This window comes from Macaca fascicularis, chromosome 3 (assembly GCF_037993035.2).
Source record: "Macaca fascicularis isolate 582-1 chromosome 3, T2T-MFA8v1.1".
Taxonomy (NCBI): domain Eukaryota; kingdom Metazoa; phylum Chordata; class Mammalia; order Primates; family Cercopithecidae; genus Macaca; species Macaca fascicularis.
Window position 1 is genome coordinate 194,000,737 of NC_088377.1, and position 14,313 is coordinate 194,015,049.

The 14,313-nt window shown below is 47.5% G+C and overlaps 1 pseudogene; it reads left to right on the forward strand.

Moving 5' to 3' along the window:
* Nucleotides 1–10,530: 10,530 nt before the first annotated feature.
* On the forward strand, nt 10,531–12,951 carry LOC102133775 (ATP synthase F(0) complex subunit B1, mitochondrial pseudogene; annotated as a pseudogene).
* Nucleotides 12,952–14,313: the final 1,362 nt, after the last annotated feature.

Sequence of the window (14,313 nt, forward strand, 5' to 3'; positions counted from 1 at the left end):
GTGTAAGCCACCATGCCCAGCTGCCATCACAATATTCCATTTGAGCCACCTCAATAGTTCTCTGGTGAACGACCACATGTCCAGTCTCTCCCTCCACACTCCTTCCACCCAGAAACACACACACTCACACTCACACACACACACACACACACACACGGCCACATACACTACACACATACAGGCACATAGACACACACATTCACCTGGGTACATAGACACATAGAGACATACACAGACAGACACACACATGGACATGGACACGTACACACAGGCACACACATACAGACACAGACACACACATAGACACAGACACACACATGTCCACTTGGACACACAGGCACATAGAGACATACACAGATACAGACAGACACATGGACACAGACATATACAAACAGGCACACAGACACACACACACCCACCTGGACACACAGACACATAAAGACAGATGCGCACACACATACACAACGTATACATACACTGAGACACACACAAAGACACACATATACACACACATAAACTCGTACACAGACATAGACACACAAACACAGATATATACACAGACACACACATATGTTTCTCAGCCGGGCACGGTGGCTCATGCCTGTAATCTCAGCAGTTTGGGAGGCCAAGGTGGGCAGATCACGAGGTCAGGGATTCGAGACCAGCCTGACCAACACGGTGAAACCCCATCTCTACTAAAAATACAAATATTAGCTGGGCGTGGTAGTGTGCACCTGTAATCCCAGTTAATCGGGAGACTGAGGCTGGAGAATTGCTTGAACCCGGGAAGCAGAGGTTGTGGTGAGCTGAAATTATGCCACTGCACTCCAGCCTGGGTGACAGAGCAAGACTCCGTCTTTAAAAAAAAAAAAAAAAAAAAAAAGATATTTCCCTTTTGAAAAATCTTTGGATATTTATTTATTTGAAACAGTCTAGCTCTGTTGCCCAGGCTGGAGTGCACTGGCGCAATCTCGGCTCACCGCAACCTCCACCTCCCAGGTTCAAGTGATTCTCCTGCCTCAGCCTCCTAAGTAGCTGGGATTACAGGCACGTGCCACCATGCCCAGCTAATTTTGTATTTTCAGTAGAGACAGGGTTTCTCCATGTTGGTCAGGCTGGTCTCGAACTCCCAACCTCAGGTGATCCGCCCGCCTTGGTCTCCCAAAGTGCTGGGATTACAGGCCTGAACCACCGTGCCCAGCCCTGTTTTGTTTTCTTTGTTTGTTTGTTTCCTTCTTTTCTTTTTTTTTTTGAGATGGCGTCTCACTCTGTTTCCAGGCTGTAGTGCAGTGGTATGATCTCAGCTCACTGCAACCTCCACCTCCCAGGTTCAAGTGATTCTCCTGCCTCAGCCTTCCGAGTAGCTGGGATTACAGGTGTGCGCCACCACACCCAGCTAATTTTTGTATTTTTAGTTTCACTATGTTGGCCAGGATGGTCTCATTCTCCTGACCTCGTGATCTGCCCACCTCCCAAAGTTCTGGGATTACAGGTGTGAGCCACCGTGCCCGGCCACCCTTTTTTTTTTTTTAATTCTTTTGAGACAGGGCCTTGCTTTGCCGCCCAGGCTGGAGTGCAATGGCCCCATCTCGGTTCACTGCAGCCTTGACCTCCTGAGCTCAATGGATCCTCCCACCTCAGCCTCCCAAGTAGTTGGAAATACAGGCTTGCACCACCATACCTGGCTAATTTTATTTTTATTTTTTTGAGATGGGGTCTCACTCTGTCACCCAGTCTGCAGTGCAGTGGTGTGATTCCCCCAATCCTACTGCCTCAGCCTCTTAAGTAGCTGGGATTATAGGCGCACACCACCATGCTCAGCTCATTTTTGTATTTTTAGTAGAGATGGGCTTTCACCATGTTGCTCAGGCTGGAGATTTAAAAATCTTTTTTAATAGAAACAGGGTCTCACTGTGTTGCACAGGCTAGTCTTAAACTCCTGGGCTCAAGTGATCCTTCTGCCTTGGCCTCCCAAAGTGTTGGTATTACAGGTGTGAGCCACCATGCCCGGCCTTGATATTTATTGTTTAGAATAAAATACAAATGTCATAGAATAGTATTGAAAGTATTTTCCAGTTTGTTTCCAATTTGATTTCCAATCTACCTTCCTGCCAGGCACAGTGGCTCACGCCTGTAATCCCAGCACTTTGGGAGGCCAAGGTGGGTGGATCACTTGAGGTCAGGAGTTTGAGACCAGCCTGGCCAACGTGGTGAAACCCCGTCTCTACTGAAAATACAAAAATTAGCCTGGCATGGTGGCACGTACCTGTAATTCCAGCTACTCAGGAGGCTGAGGCAGGAGAATTACTTGAATCCGGGAGGTGGAGGTTGCAATGAGCCGAGATTGCACCCTTGCACTAGCCTGAGCAAAGAAGCAAGACTCCAACTCAAAAAAGAAAACAACAACAACAACAAAAAGCAACCAACCTTCCTTCCTTCCTTCCTTCCTTCCTTCCTTCCTTCCTTCCTTCCTTCCTTCCTTCCTTCCTTCTTTCCTTCCCTTCTTGCCTTCTTTCTTTCTTTTTTTGCAGAGTCTCACTCTATCACCCAGGCTGGAGTGCAGTGGCAAGATCTCAGCTCACACTGCCACCTACGCCTCCTGGGTGCAAGCGACTTTTCTGCCTCAGCCTCCCGAGTAGCTGGGATTTCAGGCACCCACCACCACGCCTGGCTACTTTTTGTATTTCTAGTAGGGGGGCATTTCACTGTGTTAGCCAGGCTGGTCTCAAACTCCTGACCTCAGGTGATCTGCCCACCTCGGCCTCCCAAAGTGCTGGGATTACAGGTGAGAGCCACCGTTCCTGGCCCCAAACCTTTCTTTCTGACTTTATCTTACCCAGCACAGCCTTCTTCAGCTCACAGAACCACCAGCCGTTACCTGAAATCAGCCTCTGTGCCTTTCAAGTGTTGTTCTGCTTCTCCCACTTTTTCTTTTTGTTTTTCTTGAGACAGGGTCTTGCTCTGTTGCCTTTGGAGTGCAGTGGTGCCATCATGGCTCACAGCAGCCTTGACCTCCTGGGTTCAAGCGATCCTCCCACCTCAGCCTTTTGAGTAGCTGGGACTGTAGGCACTGCCACTGCACCTTGCTAATTTTAATTTTTTTTTTTTTTTTTTTTAGAGATGGGGTCTGACTGTGTTGTCCAGGCTGATCTCAAACTTTTGGGCTCTTGGGAGGCCGAGTTGGGCAGATCACGGGGTCAGGAGTTCGAGATCAGCCTGGCCAACATAGTGAAACCCTGTCTTTACTAAAAATACAAAAAATTAGCTGGACGTGGTGGTGTGCGCCTGTAATCCCAGCTACTCGGAGGCTGAGGCAGGAGAATCGCATGAACCCGGGAGGTGGAGGTGACAGTGAGCCAAGATTGTGCCACTGCACTCCAGCCTGGGCAGCAGTGCAAGACTCAGTCTCAAAAAAAAAAAAAAAAAAAAAAGAAAAAGAAAAACAAAACAAACCAAAACAACAACAACAACAACAACAAATAACCCCTGGGCTCAAGCAGTTCTCCTGCCTCAGCGTCTCAAGCACCTGGGCCTACAGGCTGCACCGCCATGCCTGGCTAATTTTTGTACTTTTAGTAGAGACGGGGTTTCGCCATATTGGCCAGGCTGGTGTCGAACTCCTGGCTTCAGGTGATCTGCCCGTCTCGGCCCCCCAAAGTGCTGGGATTACAGGTGTGAGCCACTGCACCTGGCCAAAAACTGGTTTCTTAATGAAACCTACAAGAATGGTGACCTTTCAGCACTAGAGTCATTTGGGATATGGGAGAGGTGAGAGCCGGTTAGTGCGGGGGCAAGAGGAACAAGGAGGTCCTTGTTGTCCTCAAGGGGGTCACAGGCAAGTAGAAGCAGCAACTGCCCCTTTACACAGAGGAGGTGGGGGGCCGAGAAGGTGGCTGTGGGCAGGGAGGGGGACAGAAGCTTCCGGGAGGACCTCCCCTGGGAAGGGAGTCTCAAAGGCGGCCACAGGGAAGGATGCGTGAGGCGGAGGCTCCGTGTGACTGTGCAGTGGGAGGGAAAAGGGGCTTCTCTGTCCGGCTGGGTGACTGTGGAAGGTGCACGGGGTTACAGGGTGCCTGCTCTCTAAGTGCGTTACTGCCTTTGCTCACAGTAACCCAAATACTGGCCATTTAAGTTCACTTGTTAAGGGATAATTCATTCTGTGCCAGTGAGGAAGGTCTTGAGGTCAAGTGTACGCTGTTCATTTACTTTGGAGTATTGTCCCTGGGGAGAAGGCACAGTCCTGTCTTCATTTCACACAGCGAAGGGGGCAGGGGCAAGGACAGTGCTTTTCTTCTGGGGGGGTGTTCAGCTGAAACAGTGCTTGTGTTAACCCTCCCACCCCTCATTATTTCTCCTTCCTTTTCCTTCACAAACAGACACTGAATCATATCCGTGTGCCAGGCTCTGTGCTGGGTGCGGGGGACTCATCAGGGATGAACGAGGTGGGATTGCCACTCTGTGCCCTATGGCCCAGGCTTCGTTTCTCCCCTCCTGGCGAGGGTGTAGGTCAGGGTGGTTGTCCTGCACTTTCACCCCCGTAAGACCAGGCATTGGTACCAGCTACAAAATTGGCAGCATCCAGTGCAAAATAAAAATGCAGGACCCTTTGCTAAAAAAGGGTATTAAGCACTTCAAGACAGCTGCTACAGAGACTAAACTAAGCATGGGGTTCTAGTGACCTACTGTAGAATGTGGCAACTGTAGTTAATAATAATGTATTGTTATATCTCTATTCGGCTAAAACAGTAGCTTTAAAATGTTCTTATCACAAAGAAATTGTCAGAATGTAGGTGATGCCTGTGTTCATTAGCGTGGTTTAATAACTCCACGATGTATACATATATAGTAACATCACATTCTACCCCGTGACTATACACAATACTGTTAACAATACAATTCAAAAACAAAATAAAACCAAACACGCGGCCTTTGTGCATCTGCACGGGTGACAGACTGTGAAAGCCAACCCTGTCGGGCACCACATTCCTGTCCAGTGATGCGACAGAGGGGAGCGGGGAAGGCGGGAGGAAGCGGTAGGAAGAGAAGGAGAGGAAGAAGGTAGCTGATAGTAAAGTGATCGGAGGCTCAGATTCACAATAGCCACCCATGAAAGGCCCTTGGTTTTCATTCTTAAAGAATCCGTCGGTCGGGCGCGGTGGCTCAAGCCTGTAATCCCAGCACTTTGGGAGGCCGAGACAGGCGGATCACAAGGTCAGGAGATCGAGACCATCCTGGCTAACACGGTGAAACCCTGTCTCTACTAAAAAATACAAAAAACTAACCGGGCGAGGTGGCAGGCGCCTGTAGTCCCAGCTACTCGGGAGGTTGAGGCAGGAGAATGGCGTAAACCCGGGAGGCGGAGCTTGCAGTGAGCTGAGATCTGGCCACTGCACTCCAGCCTGGGCAACAGAGCGAGACTCCGTCTCAAAAAAAAAAAAAAAAGGATCCGTCTTGGCCAGGTATGGTGGCTCACACCTGTAATCCCAGCACTTTGGGAGGCCAAGGTGGTTGGATCACGAGGTCAGGAGACCAAGACCATCCTGGCTAACACAGTGACACCCCGTCTCTACTAAAAATACAAAAAACTAGCCGGGCATGGTGGTGGGCGCCTGTAGTCCCAGCTACTCGGGAGGCTGAGGCAGGAGAATGGTGTGAACCTGGGAGGCGGAGCTTGCAGTGAGCCGAGATGGTGTCACTGCGCTCCAGCCTGGGCAACAGAGTGAGACTCTGTCTCAGAAAAAAAAAAGAATCCGTTTCTATTGGGCTTTCATACAGCCAGTGTCCTGATCCCTTAATTATTTTCAGAATCCCGTCTGGGGACCTTCTGCCATGCTTCTAGGTTTTTGTTATTGTGTATAGAAGAGGACAGTATTTCCTGGTTTCTCTGCACCAAAGCTGAGTCAGGAGAACATCCGGGAAAGGGAAGTCCTTCCCTGTGGGGAAGGGGTGGAGAAGAAGGGGGAAAGCTCTACTGACACTGGACTAAAAGACTGCGTTTTCTAGGCCGGGCGCGGTGGCTCACACCTGTAATCCCAGCACTTTGAGAGGCTGAGGCGGGCGAATCACGAGGTCAGGAAATTGGAGACCATCCTGGTTAACATGGTGAAACCCTGTCTCTACTAAAATATAAAAAATTAGCCAGGTGTGGTGGCGCGTGTATGTAATCCCACTTATTCAGGAGGCTGAGGCAGGGGAATCACTGAACCTGGGAGGTGGAGGTTGCAGTGAGCCAGATCATGCCACTGCACTCCAGCCTGGTGACAGAGCAAGACTCCATCTCAAAAAAAAAAAAAAAAAAAAAAAAAGATTGCATTTTCCAAAACCAGCCAGCAAGAATTTGATCGGCAGATGTGCTGTTAGTTAACTGAGTTCTGAACGGAGCTCTGTATTGGACTGTGATGATGGACATCTGTCTTAGTCTGTTTGCACTGCTAGAACAAAACACCTGAGACTGAGTAATTTATTAGGAGCAGAAATTTATTTCTTACAGTTCTGGAGGCCAAGATCACAGCACCTGGTGTTGGTGTCTGGTGAGGGCTGCTCTCTGCTTCCAAGATGGCGCCACGTTGCTGTGACCTCTGGAGGGGCCAATGCAGTGTCCTCTCCTGGTGGAAGGCAGAAGGCAAGAAAATGCTCCCTTCAACCTTGAGCCCCCCACTTTTCCTTTTTTTTGTTTTTTGTTTTTGTTTTTGAGATGGAGTCTCACTCTGTCGCCCAGGCTGGAGTGCAGTGGCTCGATCTTGGCTCACTGCAACTTCTGCCTCTCAGGTTCAAGCTATGCTCCTGCCTCAGCCTCCCGAGTAGCTGGGATTACAGGCATTCACCACCACACCCAGCTAATTTTTACTATTTTTAGTAGAGATGGGGTTTTACCATGTTTGTCAGGCTGGTCTTGCACTCCTGATCTCAAATGATCCTCCCGCCTCAGCTTCCCAAAGTGCTGGGATTACAGGTGTGGGCCCTTTTTATTTTATTTTTATTTTTGAGACAGAGTTTCACCCTTGTTGCCCAGTCTTGGCTCACTGCCAAGTGGGGGAAAAGCCCCCCCACTTTTCCTTTTTTTTGTTTTTTGTTTTTGTTTTTGAGATGGAGTCTCACTCTGTCGCCCAGGCTGGAGTGCAGTGGCTCGATCTTGGCTCACTGCAACCTCCGCCTCCCAGGTTCAAGCTATTCTCCTGCCTTAGCCTCTGAAGTAGCTGGGATTACAGGCATGCACCACCATGCTTGGCTAATTTTGTATTTTCAGTAGAGACGAAGTTTCACCATTTTGGTCAGGCTGGTCTCAAAATCCTGACAGCAGGTGACCCACTTGCCTCAGCCTCCCAAAGTGCTGGGATTACAGGCGTGAGTCACCGCACCTGGCCAGTGAGCCCTTTTGTAAGGGTGTTAATCCCACCTACGGGGGCAGAGCCCTCCCCACTTTACCACCTCCCAAAGGCCATACCTCTCAACAGCACTGAGCTGGGGATGAAGTTTCAACATGAATTTTGGAGGGGACGCCACGCCATCATTCAAACCATAGCAATGTTCACACCAAAGCGAGAGGGTTCTTGTTTACTACACTGTGGGCCACCAGCTCCTGCAGTGGGTGGGTCCATGGGAACCAGAATCCAGCTTTGTAAAAATTAAGATTCAGCCACTTCAAAAGTGGGAAACTACACTTAGACTAGTTCCAGCATGGTAGAGAAATCTGCAGTATGACGGCATAAGTATTCTTTTTTTTTTTTTTTTGAGATGGAGTCTCTCCCTCTATTACCCAGGTGGGAGTACAGTGGCACAATCTCGGCTCACTGTAACCTCTGCCTCCTGGGTTCAAATGATTTTCCTGCCTCAGCCTCCCGAGTAGCTGGGACTGCAGGCGCATGTCACCATGCTCGGCTATTTTTTTTGTATTTTTAATAGAGACAGGGTTTCACCATATTGGCCAGGGTGGTCTCGAACTCCTGACCTCGTGATCAGCCTGCCTCGGTCTCCCAAAGTGCTGGGATTACAGGCGTGAACCACCACGCCCGGCCAGTATTCATATCTATATAAGAATTAGGGGATAGGGAAATTATTAGTAATCCCTTCCTTGCTCAGTAAGGAGCTTTGGGGAGTATTTTGGCTGAAATGTTTGAGTTACTATTCTAAATGCCTATGTCCTTCTCAGGAATGAGACCTGCAGACCAGAGTGGGAGAGATGGGCAGAAACTCTAGAGCTCGATGGATCTTTCTGGAAAGAGTTAAGAGTTAACTGATGAGAGAGAAAGGATAACTACTGCCAGGAGGAAGGAAGCTGGGGGGCTGAACGTGAGTCCTGGGCAGGTAGGCTGAGAAAGAGAGATGGTGAAAGGGGCAGTGGAGAGGGTCTGCAGGCAGGAGCAGTGTGAGCACTCACTCAGCTGCTTGAGAGGCTGAGGTGGGAGGATCCCTTGCAGGAGGGTGAGGCTACAGTGAGTTTTGATTGTCCCACTGCACTCCAGCCTGGGCAACAGAGCAAGATCTTGTGTCAAAAAGAAAGAAAAGATAAGCTCAATTTAAAAGCAAGTCGTGCCCATGTCAAGCTGTATGCTTTTGTTTTTTGTTGTTTGCAGGGAGGGTGGGATCTTGCTAGGTTGCCCAGCTATTCTCCAACCCTTGGGTTCCATTGATCCTACAGCCTCAGCCTCCTGAGTAGCTGGAACTACAGGTGCATACCACCACGCCTGGTTGGGCTGCATCGCTTTGCCCTTGCGTTAGGTACAAAGCTGTGGGCTTCCTTGTGAGCACCTTCAAGGCAGTCTTATTCAAAGAAGCATTGGTCAGGCCCTTAAGGTCACTGAAAGCACTCACAGTCACCATGGCATCTGATATGGTTTGTCTCTGTGTTCCCACCCAAATCTCACCTGGAATTGTAATCCCTGTGATCTCCACATGTCAAGGGAGAGACCAGATGGAGACAATTGAATCATGGGGGTGGTTTTCCCCACGCTGTTCTCATAATAGTGAGTGAGTCTCATGAGATCTGATGGTTTCTAAAGGGCAGTTTCCCTGAACTCGAACACATGCTCTCCCACCTGCCACCATGTAAGACGTATCTGTGCTTCTCCTTCATCTTCTGCCATGATTGTTAAGTTTCCTGAGGCCTCCCCAGCAATGGAGAACTGCGAGTCCATTACACCTCTTTTCCTTATAAATTACTCAGTCTCAGGTATTTCTTCATAGCAGTATGAGAACAGACTAATATAGCATCTTACAAGAAAACACTGAAGAGGGGCTGGAACATTTTCCAGCGGTAATTTTTCTTTTTCTTTGTTTTTTAAGACAGGGGGTCTCACTCTGTCACTCGGACTGCAGTGCAGTAGCGTGATCTTGGCTCACTGCAGCCTTGACCTCTTGGGCTCAGGTGATCCTCCTGCCTCAGTCCCCCAAGTAGCTTGGACTACAGGTGCGTGCCACCATGCCTGACTAATTTTTAAATTTTTTTTGTAGAGACGGGGTTTTGCCATGTTGCCCAGGATGGCCTCGAACCTGTAAGGTAATAAGGTAATTGTAAGGTAATAAAGTAATAAACCATGTCTTTATTCTTCACATCAGCCCTGTGAAGTCATTTCCTGCCTTTTGACAAGATGGAAACTGAGTCACAGAGAGGTTAAGTAACTTGCCTAAGGTAACAAATGCATCAAGTCAGAACTGAGATTTAAATCAGGAAGTTTGGTCTCAAAGCCTGTACCTTTGACCAACATGGACTATTTGGCTTTGAATTACAGAAGTTCTGGCACCGTGACCATTAAGTGTCTTTGGACACAAGGGAGAGTTGGTATGAGGACATGAATAATTCAACATAGCTCATTTCTATTAATGAAAAGATGTCTCAAATCTTAAGTAATATTGAGGATAGGTGTCTTTCAACCATTTTTTATACCTTGGTTATAATCCAGGTAACCAAACATAGCTGTGTGATGTTGGCCACACAAATCTAAAGTTGAGAGAATCACCAATGAGAACAAGCTTGGCCCATGGCCTGTGGGCCAAATGCAGCCCAGGATGGCTTTAATGTGGTCCAGTGCAAATTCGTAAACTTTCTTAAAACCTTATGAGATTTTTGTGATTTTTTTTTTTTTTTTTTTTGCTCATCAGCTACCATTAGTGTTAGTGTATCTCATGTGTGGCCCAAGACAATTCTTCATCTTCCATGAGGCCCAGGTAAGTCAAAAGATTGGACCCCCTTGAGTTAGAAGAAGGCAGCTGCTAAGGACCAGGGCAGTAATGATATGGACACTTGCCAAGTGACACTACTTAGCATTTTTATTTTAAAAAATTTTATTTATTGATTCATTTTTGAAACAAGGACTCACTCTGCTGCCCAGGCTGGAGTGCAGGGGCTTGAACACAGCTCACTGTAGCCTTGAACTCCTGGGCTCATGTGATCTTTCTGCCTCAGCTTCCTGAGCAGCTGGGACTACAGGTACGCCACCATATCTGGCTAATTTTTTTTTTTTTTTGTAGAAGTGGGGTATTGCCATGTTGCCCAGGCTGGTCTTGAATGCCTGGGCTCAAACTGTCCTCCCACCTTGGCCTCCCAAACGGCTGGGATTATAGGCATGAGCCACCATGCCCAGCCCTTGGTATTTTTATACACTAACTTTAAAACTCAGAAAAAGCCTTTCTTACAGACAAAGAAACTAAAGCTCAGAGATATTAAATTACTCATACAAAAACATACATTTCTTTTCTTTTCTTTTCTTTTTGAGATGGAGTTTCACTCTTGTTGCCCAGGCTGGAGTGGAATGGCATGATCTTGGCTCACTATAACCTCTGCCTCCCAGGTTCAAGCGATTCTCCTGCCTTAGCCTTGCAAGTAGCTGAGATTACAGGCACACACGCCACCATGCCCAGCTAATTTTTGTATGTTTAGTAGAGACGGGGTTTCACCATGTTGGTCAGGCTGTTCTTGAACTCCTGACCTCAGGTGATCCACCCTACTCGGCCTCCCAAAGTTCTGGGATTACAGGTATGAGCCACCGCGCCTGGCCTCACTTCTAAGATGGGCTTTGAATGCAGGTCTTAGAGATTTCAAAATGTGGGCTCTTTCTATTCTGCAAAAAACAAGTACAGTTAATTTTATGCATTTTTGTTGGTATAAATTAATATAATTAAAAATGTTGGGGGCCGGGCACAGTGGCTCATGCCTGTAATCTCAACACTTTGGGAGGCCAAGGCGGGTGGATCATGAGGTCAGGAGTTTGAGGCCAGCCTGACCAACACGGTAAAACCCCATCTCTTAAAAAAAAAAATACAAAAATCAGCTGGGTGCAGTGGTACATGCCTATAGTCCCAGCTACTTGGGAGGCTGAGGCACGAGAATCGCTTGAACCCAGGAAGCAGAGGCTGCAGTGAGCGGAGCTTGTGCCACTGCACTCCAGCCTGGGTAACAGCGTGAGACTCCATCTCAAAAAAAAAAAAAAAAAAAAATGTTTGGGCCAGGCGTGGTGGCTCATGCCTGTAATCCTAGCACTTTGGGAGGCCAAGGCAGGCAGATCATTTGAGGTCAGGAGTTTGAGATCAGCGTGGCCAACATGGTGAAACCGCATCTCTACTAAAAATACAAAAATTAGCCAGGCATGGTGGTGGGCACTTGTAGTGCCAGCTACTCGGGAGGCTGAGGCAGGAGAATTGCTTGAACTCAGGAGGCAGAGGTTGCAGTGAGCAGAGATCGCGCCAATGCACTCCAGTCTGGGAGACAGAGCAAGACTCTGTCTCAAAAAAAAGAAAAAAGTTTGGATTAAGAATACAGTATTGGTGAGCAGCCATCTTGCTCCTGCCCCTGACAGTCTCTGGTCGGGGTCACAGGGATGCTTAGACTGCTGCCTGGACCTTTGCTGACCATGCTGTCCCGGGTGGAACTTTCTGCCACTGCCACAGCGGCCCCCTCTCTGAAGAATGCAGCCTTCCTAGGTCCAGGGGTATTGCAGGCAACAAGGACCTTTCACGCAGGCAGCCACACCTTGGCCCTCTACCACCTTTCCCTGAATGTGGAGGAAAAGTTCGTCTTGGACTGATCCTTGAGGAATTCTTCAAGTTTCTTTATCTTAAAGCTGGTGTAACAGGACCTTATGTGCTCAGAACTAGGCTTATCCGGTATCCTTTATCCAAAGAAATATATGTGATTATTGCAGAGACCTTCTCAACCATATTAGTAGTAGCGTTACTTGTCTATGCAATTAAAAAATATGGTGCCTCTGTTGCAGAATTTGCTGATAAACTCAATGAGCAAAAACTTGCCCAACTAGAAGAGGCGAAGCAGGCTTCCATCCAACAAATCCAGGATGCAATTGATTTGGAGAAGTCACAGCAGGCACTGGTTCAGAAGCTCCATTACCTTTTCGATGTGCAGAGGAATAACACTGCTGTGGCTTTGGAAGTTACTTACCAGGAACGACTGTATAAAGTATATAAGGAAGTAAAGAATCGCCGGGACTATCATATATCTGTGCAGAACATGATGCGTCGAAAGGAACAACAGCACATGATAAATTGGGTGGAGAAGCACGTGGTGCAGAGCATCTCTGCACAGCAGAAAAAGGAGACAACTGCTAAGTGCATTGCGGACCTCAAGCTTCTGGCAAAGAAGGCTCAAGCACAGCCAGTTATGTAAATGTATCTATCCCAATTGAGACAGCTAGAAATAGTTGACTGACTAAATGGAAACTAGTCTATGTGACAAAATCTTTCTATATTGGTGTCTACTGAAGTTATAATTTACCTCTCTTAAAAATGAAAAGTTTATTTCATATAGTGAAAGCACAAAATCTATTGGCCAGTCAGATGTTTCTCATCCTTTTTACTCTGCATTTGAGTTCCATGACCACTTCTGAATAAGCAGTTTGCCTTTATTAAAACCTGCTGCCTGACTAAAGATTACCAGGTTATAGTTTAAATTTGCAATTAATTCTACCATCTTGCAATAAAGTGACAATTGAATGAAAAAAATACAGTATCATTTTTACCTTAACTATCAGCTCTAGATATCAGGAACCCAGTGGCCATATGTTGTTCTGCAAGTTATTCTTGCAGAGAATTCACTTTGCACTTTTTTGTGTAAGGCAAGTACACGAAATAGAAGGATAAGACATGGAAATGTTGACCTAAAGGGAAGAAGCTGAGGCAAAATTAATCTAAATAGAGAGTTTATTTGGGCCAAGTTTGAGGATTGCAACCCGAGAACGTAGATTCCAGTTACCCTGAATCTGCACTCAGGTTAGCAGCAGTTAAAAGTGAATTTTTTTTTTTTTTTGAGATGGAGTTTTGCTCTTGTTGCCCAGGCTGGAGTGCAATGGCACGATCTCGGCTCACTGGAACCTCCGCCTCCTAGGTTCAAGTGATTTTCCTGCCTTAGCCTCCCGAGTAGCTAGGATTACAGGCATTGTGCCACCACGCCTAGCTAATTTTGTATTTTTAGTAGAGATGAGGTTTCTTCGTGTTGGTCAGGCTGGCCTCGAACTCCTGACCTCAGTAATCTGCCTGCCTCAGCCTCCCAAAGTGCTGGGATTACAGGTGTGAGCCAACATGCCCGGTCACAAGTGGATTTTTAAAGGGAAAAAAGAAGCAATTCCTGGTTGGGTGCGGGTGCGGTGGCTCACGCCTGTAATCCCAGCACTTTGGGAGGCCAAGGCCGGCAGATCACAAGGTCAGGAGTTCGAGACCAGGCTGACCAATATGGTGAAACCCCATCTCTACTAAAAAAATATATACACAAAAATTGGCCAGACGCAGTGGTGGGCAGCTGTAGTGCCAGCTACTGAGGAGACTGAGGCGGGAGAATCACTTGAACCCGGGAGACGCAGGTTGCGGCGAGCTGAGATCACACCACTGCACTCCAGCCTGGGCGACAGAGCGAGACTCCGTCTCAAAAAAACAAAACAAAACAAAAGAAAAAAAAAAGGCAATTCCTGAGTTGTTACCAACAATTTACATTAACATCAAATAAACTATTGGTGGGCTCTACATTGTTAAGCTGTAGGTTGTGGCTATAGTGTCCAGTGTGGCATTATTAGGTTAATTTATAGCTACTTGTGGCAATAGTAAGCAGTTTCAAGACATGAATACATAGCTCAAAAAGGGGAGAGTACGGCACGATTGCTGTCTCATTTCAGCGCCTCTCTGGGCCTGGTAATTGAAAAAGACTGGTATTCCTCTGATAAAAGGTCTTTTCTCAGAAACATATTGTAACTTTGCACCCAGTTTTCAGATACACATTGTTGCAACTAGAGGTTCTGCTGAATGAAACAGTCAAGGCAGCAAGCGTGGGTTCCCATTTACCCTCCTCCATCCTGTGCCTGCTCTGTTGCTCCA